The sequence below is a fragment of the Bidens hawaiensis genome, unplaced genomic scaffold (assembly GCF_021521415.1).
Source record: "Bidens hawaiensis isolate Kalapana, Puna unplaced genomic scaffold, B.hawaiensis_p1.1 tig00048324_1, whole genome shotgun sequence".
Taxonomy (NCBI): Eukaryota; Viridiplantae; Streptophyta; class Magnoliopsida; order Asterales; family Asteraceae; genus Bidens; species Bidens hawaiensis.
In genome coordinates, this window is record NW_027506076.1 from 75,233 (window position 1) to 84,256 (window position 9,024).

Below are 9,024 nucleotides of genomic sequence, written 5' to 3' on the forward strand. Positions count from 1 at the left end.
ATTGCAAATCCTAATCACCACATATTTTTCTTCATTGCTTTGACACGTAAAAATATAATAAGCCACAATTTGAAGATTTAGTGACCCGATTTAGGCAAAATTCCATGAAAATGACCTAAATGAAACACTTTTGAAACTTACACTTTACCAAACCTAAAACAATTTATAAGAATCCCTCGATTGATCGTCTCCGATTTTATTCAACAATCACTCCTCGATTAGTCGATTCCAGGTACTTTACATAATCAAGCATGTCATTATCGTTTAATTAGTGTTTGGAAGTAGTTTGCTTCTAATTTAAACCTAAACCAAACTGGATAAGCGAATAAATTTGGCTTTCGGTTTGATTTACGGTTTTTCACCATTTTTTTAATCCTGTTAATTAACTACAACCTGTTTTCATCCGGGGCTACTTTTAGGTTTATATGAGCTTAATATCAGAGGTGTTTGGGATTGCTTATTTTATAGTTTTTACCCTATTATTGGTTTTGACTTATATCAAAAAGTTATAAAATGAGGTATCCCAAACACCCCGTAGATGGCAGCATCCCAACAGTTTTGAGTTTGAAACCGGCGGTCGTATATTGTCGATCTCGATCGTTTATCTTCAAAACTCGATTCATTCCAGCCCAGGTACTTTTAATTATCGTCGTTTTATTAGTGTTTGGAACTAGTGGCATTTGCTTCTGTTTTTCATTGATATTAAAATGGATGTTATCATTGATGGTTATTTGAATTCTGATGTAGCTTTAATTAGTATTCCTAAACCTAAACCTAAACCTAAATCAAAACATATATAATAATGCTGCTGCTGCTGCTATACAGTATATGTCAAATTCAAATTTAACCAGATAATTATGAAACCACATGATTTTAAATCACTTCATGTCCACCAGTTTGACATTTTTTAGGAGGGCTCGTTTTGACCCCGTAACTTATTATGCCCAAACTCGTTATGACTTGAACCAAAATGAACATATTTTTAAACCAACTGTCTTGACGTGTTACCCTACCTGCCTGACTTGCTTGGTTTGCCAGATGGAAATACACTGTTAGGAAGTATAGGCTGAACAAAGTTTATCTCAAGTTGGTCTTCACTTTTTTTTTTTGCAGTATCGGTACAACAAAACACCCTGAGACGAAAGTTAAAGGTTTGACTAAAGCTAAACGTTTGTCTAAAGCGAACGTTCGTCTAAAGCTAAACCATTGCCTTTGGATATGATTAGCGCACTTCCTCAAACCATAACAGAAACCATCCTATGTCTTTTACCAATTAAAGAGACGGCAAGGACTAGTATCCTCTCAAAAGAATGGAGGTACAAATGGACCAAAATTCCCAAACTTGTGTTTTCTTACGCACATTACGGAGGCAACTTATGGAGACAGATAAACTTTTATGTGCTATACACCAAGTTTTGCTACAACGGCAGGATCCAATACACGAGTTCACCCTTGCCATTGATGAAGTTGAGCCCCCATCGAAAACTGATTACCCCTATCATGAAATTGATAAAATAATACTTCATTTGTCGAGAAACCATACTATTAAGAAATTAAAACTTATCTTTGAACACTCTGATAATAATATGTATAGTTTACCCTTATCAGTCTTCTCGTTGCATCACTTAACGGAACTACATCTCTGTTCATGCGATCTTGACCGTCAACCGATAGCCAATGGATTTGGTAGCCTTATAAGCTTATCTTTGGATGCTGTAATCATCTCTAGAGAAACTCTTCTACATTTTTTATCTAAATGTCCATTACTTAAGAGATTCAGTCTGGTAAGTAACTTGTTAGTTGCTACTCATTCTCTTGGGCTTTCAAAACTTTTCTGAATATAGTAAGTTGCTGCAGCCTATTCTTGGAGATAATGCTATCGTGGATGAAAGATCCACCATGAGTGAGCTATTTGAGTGCTTACCTATGATTGAACATCTGACTCTTTGGAGTGATGTCATTCCGGTAATATTTATTCACCTTTATATAACTTATATATATATATTTAACCTTTGCATGTTGATAACTGTTTGGTCTATATACGGTTCAAGTGGTTTGTTCCAGACTTGGTTCCACAGGAGCTTCCAACCTCAATAATTCACCTCAAATACTTTCGTTTGGAAGGAATGTCTTTTCATGACGGCTATGGATTGACGTTTCTTGCTGTGTTGATGAAAAACTCTCCGAATTTGGAGAAAATTGAGCTAGAGGTAAATGGTTTAGGCATAGTTGTATCCTGTTTGTTTTATTCTCATGCCAAAATGCACCGACACAAAATTAATAATTTCTCTTCACTGCAGATTGATACAGATCATTATCTTTTTAGAGAGATAGACGACGACCCCGATGTATATGAAGAATATCATTCAGATGTTTGGTTGGAACATTTATCAGATGTTTGGTTAGAGAACCTAAATGAATTGAAGATTACATATTTTAGAAACTTGGAGCCTGAGATGGACTTTGTGAAGTTTATCCTGGCCAGGTCACCCAAGCTGAAGAAGACTCATATTCATCTTGACCTGGATTGGAGGTTAAAAAGCGAGCTTAAGAAGGATCTGGAGTTGGAGATTTTAAAAACTCTCTTGCGTGCGCCACGCATATCTGGGGTAGAAATTCATGTTTAGATTACTCGAGTTACTCCAGAATTAAGGTTGTTATTATCATGTTTTTGCACTGCTACTGGTTTTTCTATAATATTTTTTCTAGAACTTGTTTAGATGTTTGACTTCCAAACAATCAGTAGCTTGTCCTGACAATCCTGACCCAACTATTTAACTTTGGCTTGTCTTGGGTAACTATAATTGTCAACGGGTTAGTAAGGCTATGTGTAGTGGAGGGGCTACAAATGGGGGCGAATTGTGACACGTGGCGCCCAGTCAGCAAAAGGGGCGAATTTGTTTTTGGGATGTAATGGTGTAGGGGCTACAAATTGGGCCCACAGTATCTTTTTTTATTATTTTCTTTTTATAATTAAACTAATCAAATAAAAAAAATTTCTTCAAATAATTAAATAAAAATGCATTAAAATTAAAAAGAAATACAAAAAAAATACATAACTAAAAATATAATAAAACATATAGCTCGGTTGGCGTACATGTTTAGGTTCGGGTCAGGAAATTGAAACGGATAGCTCGGTTGGTTTAGGTTCATCGGGTTCCATTGTAAGTTCACGTTTGGTTGGTTTTGCGAACCATGGTGTTGACCAAAAGGACGGAATGGGTGGTTCGGTTGGTTCGGGTTGTTTCTAGGATTCATTTTGCATATACATATATATATACACACCCAACATATATACATATACATATACATATACATATATATATATATATATATATATATATATATATCACACACAACATGTATACATATGCATATACATATATATATATACACACACAACACATACATATACATATATATATATATATCACACACACAACATATATACATATACATATACATATATATACAATAGTAATATAATAATAATATATAATATAATAATAATAACCTTCATATCCTCTAGGCGATAATTAAACCCCGCCCCCACCCCAAATCGCCCACATATCGCTGGGGGGGGGGGGGGGGGGCGGTGTTCGCGCCCAAATTCGCCCCTAACTCACGCCCACTACAGATAGCCTAAGGGCAGATTTAAAAGTAAGAAACAGAGTTAGCATGTCAGGATGGGTAGGAAAGGAAAAGCAAGTGGGTTAAGATGCATGACCGAAACTGACAACGTTATGTATCAACTGTTATTTTTATCGTGGGAGTGAACATATCTTATGGTTTTTTATTGATTTGATGAGTAATAGTGTAGTTGCTGTTATGTATTTGAGGTTCTTCAATTACTTGTTGGATTTTTTAAAAGTTTAAATGTTCTAGAAATAAACAAGGAAACTCATGAATTCAGGGGAGTGTAAATTTTAGATGTATGTCGCTAGGTTTGGTTTTCGCTTAAATACAGTTGTTTGGCTAACTGACCAGTTCGATTTGTTTTTGTAGATGTGTGTAACCATAACAGAACCTAAAATGTTGGTTGCAGTTAAGTCTAACTTGGTGTTCAATCAATTGCAATTAACCTTCATTGCTATTGGTTTGTTGATTCTTGTGTTTTAAGTATTTTACTTTAATAAAAAGTTGAAATATAATTCTCTATATAGCAGTTACCATCTGGGTCTACACTGATGTACTGTTTAACTTTTTAAGCATAATCACATGTTCGCCTTTTAGGCTTACCACGGTGTTCTCCACATCAGCTTTGGTTTTGCTACTGTGAGAGAATAATTGTCTCTGTTTGAATGAGAGTCCAATGGATTTTAGGATATTGGGATTGCGTTTTGTGAAATTGCAGTTAATATTTCATGCCTTTTGTGATTTTATTTTTAGTTACAGAGGCTGTGATTATTGTCTTGGTTGTCGTCTTAATTAGCTTCTTATTAGATCAATTTGTTCTTAATGTTTCCCTAAAACACCATCAGGGTTTGAACCTTTGGATTGGATATATCTAAATTGTGTCGGAAGTTTCATGCTGTTTGTGAACACTTTAGGAGTCAAATCTGTGATCAAGCTGAATCAATTAATGAGACTATTTTTAATTCCCTGTAATTTTAATTGTTTCTGATTATTACCACTCTACCGGTAGACAAGAACGCGCATTAGAGGCGAACATCTCAAAAATGCATTTGAAGTACCCAATGATGAGGCGTAGCAGCATTGTTAGAGGATGTATGATGGTCCCTGTAGGAACAAATGGTCCGGAGTTCTCTATTGAACGTCTTTGATCTTGCAAGTTAGGACATATGCTTATTTCTCTTCGATAAGAGGTAACTAGTTACTACTCTACTAGTTACATTATGAGAATTAAAAGTGATTTATAGGTGACAATTTCAACATATATACCAAAGAACGGGCCAGAATGAGTCGTGTTCTATCTCAACCGACCCGAATAAAAATAGCTAAAAAGGGAATGGGTCAAAGTGGTCAGATGGGGTGAGCGTACGTCATGCAAACTCTAACGGTTTACATATTTTTGTAATAATAACATTCCTTGTTTTTAAGCACAAGTGATGTATTATCTTTATGTATTTCCAAGACTTTTGTATAATAACATTGATGAGGCGTGCTTTAGCTAACCTCCAGATCGACTGCTACTAGGTTGGTGATGTTTTTATTAGGTACTTGATTGTCACAAGATGTGAACTGGTATCTCATGCTTGATTTTTAACCTACTTAAGTTGGTGATGTTTGGAGATTTATAAGTTTGTGGAGCAAGATTCAACCCATGTTTGCCTTTACGTTCCGTGACCTCTTAGAAATGCATAAAACAACCCTGCTAAGTATCAAGAAGGTTTTACATAGCATCATAATGAGGGCCTGTTGACGAGGTTATCTTCGAAGATAAATAGCTAGCGGCGTCTAAAGTATCGAAAGATATCAAGTTTTTGAGTTTTCTTTAGATAAAAAATAGGTTACTTTTTAAAGTTTTGAATTGGACCGATTAATGTAATTTTTTCTTTTAATTTTGTTTGTATGTGGTTGTTTTTGGCTCCAGCGTCTGGTTAGTTTGCCGGTTAATGAGAGTTGCAGTTTAAAAAAATAAATTAGGTTTAATCATCATTTACTATTATATACCGATAAATAACCAATGATCATAATTAAATTTCAAATAAAATTGAAATATGTTATTCTGTCTTATTTTACCCCATCATTAAAACCAATGTTTTCAGACCTGGCCCGGACATCGACCCGGATGTCTTACCGGGTCACAGGTTGGACCGACCTGGGAGGTCGAACCGGATATTGACCCGGGTGATGCCATAAATAATATAAATATATATATGTATATACACACACCACCTATATATATATATATATATAATTTATATATATCTAGCAAAAGTGCAAAACTAATTCTACATTTAATATAAAATATAAAATATAAATTAAAAATAAAACAACACATTAGATGGAAGATGGAATACGTATGGAAAATTAAATTCCATTTTTATTATATAATTCAATTTACAACAAATTACCCCAATAATCCATATTTATTCCTCTTTTTTCTCCCAAACCCTAAAAAACCTCTCTCTGCTGCGCTGCCTCTTCACAAACACAAAATTACTTGAAGCAACATCAAATGTCTTTTCTTCTTCTTCACATAACTTTCATCATTCCTCACCGCCTCTTCTCTTTGGCAGCCTCCTAGATTATGTCGGGCGTTTGAATATGACCAATCGCCGGAAATTCGCCGGAATTTGTCACCAATCGGCTTATTTTGGTCGAAATTAAGGCTGATTAATGATGATTTTGGTCGACATTAAGGTTTTACCGGTTAACCCGACGGTTCACCGGTGCCGGTTGGGCCGGAAACCGTCAAACCCGGCCGGGTTTTAAGAAAACGGGCTGTATGGCAGAACCGGACCGGGATTTCTTCCGGGTCCTGGGTTGACCGGTCCGACCGGCCGGTCCGGTCCGGGTTTCAAAACATTGATTAAAACCTAAACTCCTATATTTACTTACTATAAAATCCCATCAAATTTATGTTTAACCATTTCAAAACCTCACTCATGTCACCTATCTTAAAAATCCACGTATGTATTTTTTTGTTGACAACTCACACTTTCTACCTCTTGTCTTATATTAGATACTGTTTTTTTTGGAACCATTAATTTTGAACCTTCATCATTTGAAAAAAATAAAGTCTTATCTAATTTATATGGTTTCAACATCGAATGCTCTAATAGCTTTGATATTAAATAACTTTTATATTTTTTGTTCCACCTAGGGAGGTAAACTGAAATACTTGATGAAAACTTTTACAGACTACCGATGACATTTGGTGTTTCTGTAAACTTAACGATTGAGTTTTTACTTTAAAAAGTCAACTCGTGTGTTTGTGGGGAAGGGGGGAACTGGGAAGTATAAAAATATGTCGCTAACTCATTTTATTTATTTTACTGATAAAAATGTTTGAGGGGGATGTAGTAGAGGTGCACAAATAACCCGAACTCGAAATAAAACCCGAAACCAGTTTTTTTAATACCCGGGTTTTTAATACCTGAACCCGTACCCGACCCTACCCGTAGGGTACGAATAGGGTATGCATGTCGGCACTAAAACCCGGACCCGAACCGGACCCGATTTGTACCCGGTAATACCCGAAAACCCGAACCGGTTCCATACCCGGAACCGGGTTTTTCCAATACCCGAAACCGGGTATTTTCAATACCCGATGTATACCCGAAAAATACCTTAAAAATACCCGAAAAATACCCCTAAAAAGTACAACATTTTAAAAAATCCAATCTATACCCGACAAATACCCAGAAAAAAGACCGAAAAAACCCATAAATAGGGTTTTTTCAATACCCGAAAATAGGGTATTCAAATACCCGGTTTTAGAATACCCGGTTCTATACCCTACCCGAACCCGATGCATAGGGTATGGTTTTTAAAGGCAATACCCGGACCCGAACCCGAACCCGACCCGGTTTTTACCAATACCCCGATTTTCTAATACCCGATTATACCCAAACCCGGTTCTATACCCAAACCTGGGAATTTAAAAAACCCGATTTGTGCACCTCTAGGATGTAAGCTTAATGGTGTTTGGGCTTGTTGTTTAAAATTGGTATTGGGTATTTGGGTTAAATGGTTAATGGCTTAATGCATGTAGTTTGAAATGAACTAATTTATTTTGTATATAACTAATGTTTTACCCACCGCGTTGCGTCGGGACAATAGTAAAACCCAAACGTTGTCGGTCACATGTGTTAATGCGGTTAGCTGAAACGAATTCGGTTGGTTCCGGTTACGTGTATTATTGTATCAAAACTAAAACCAAAATTAAAATAAAATATTGTTTGAGGTGGACCAATGAGGTGATGTTCGCCGGTAAAACTTGGGCGATGGTAAAACCATATCGTTGTTAGTCCTGGGTATTACCGCAATGAGTCTACGCAAATTCGGTTGGTTTATGTAACATTCGTGAGGTACTAGAACTAAAACAAAAAAACAAACAAAATCAGCATTTTGTCGATTTTCGTTACGTTTGTTACGGTACTAGAACTAAAAAAAATACGTTGAGTTTAACATCCCCAAAATTTCGATCCAAATTTTAGCAACTTAGTAAAGTTGAATGATCAAAATTATTCTTTACAATAAATAATGAAGAAAAATTTAACAAATAAGATCAATCTATAAGGAAATAAAAATATCCCATGAATAAAGTCATCTCATGCTAAGGATATGGAATAAGGAAATTCCATCCTACATTGAAAGATGTAAGAAAGTGGAAACATTCCACATGGGTATAAATAAGGAAGTTAAAATCCGTCCCACATGGAAAGTGGTAAAGATTTGGAAGCTCTTTATAAAGAGATAAAATTTCATAGTAATATTCTTTTATGCCTAGCATGCACCCTCCGCGCACGCGCACGCGCGATGGGCGCACTTCGCATCGCCGCGAGCCGCTTGAGAGCCGCCTTAGTATTTTTGGATAACGAGAATTAGTCCTGGACGAGACAAGTTATCAAAGACAATGGACCGAAAATGAAAATTTGTATCCAAGGACCCATCGCGATAAGCGATGGGTTCAAGGACCGCCCATCACGTAGCGCGATGGGCCGTGATGACGCATCACACGCGTGTCACATCCGGGTGACACGTGTCAGGCCACGTGACGACACGTGGCGTTCATGTAGAAGTGGCGGCGTCACGATACGCGACGACCACATGGAAGACTCCATCGCCTATCGCGATGGAGTGTGAAATCAGCCTATAAAAGGGAGGGTCCCGGCTCATTCTTCCTTCACACCTCCCACACTCTCTCTAGAATCACTCTCTCACTACCTCGATTTCCGTGCCACATACCGACTCGCCTCGAAGTACGTGCCTACGAGTCTTGACGGCCAGCACACCTCGTCTTGCGTGCCGGACATCGTTTTTCATGCCGAACACCGTTTTGCGTGCCGAACCTCGTAAAGCGTGCCAAGCTCCGAGTTCCGTCAATCTGAACCA

General features: G+C 36.9%; 1 pseudogene across 1 annotated transcript; it reads left to right on the top strand.

Annotated features, from left to right (window-relative positions):
* Positions 1-1,104: 1,104 nt before the first annotated feature.
* LOC143616611 (F-box/FBD/LRR-repeat protein At1g13570-like) lies at positions 1,105-3,748 on the top strand (annotated as a pseudogene). The gene is made up of 5 exons (XR_013150689.1): positions 1,105-1,784; positions 1,858-1,965; positions 2,052-2,210; positions 2,301-2,828; positions 3,653-3,748. The product of XR_013150689.1 is annotated as an F-box/FBD/LRR-repeat protein At1g13570-like (transcript).
* Positions 3,749-9,024: the final 5,276 nt, after the last annotated feature.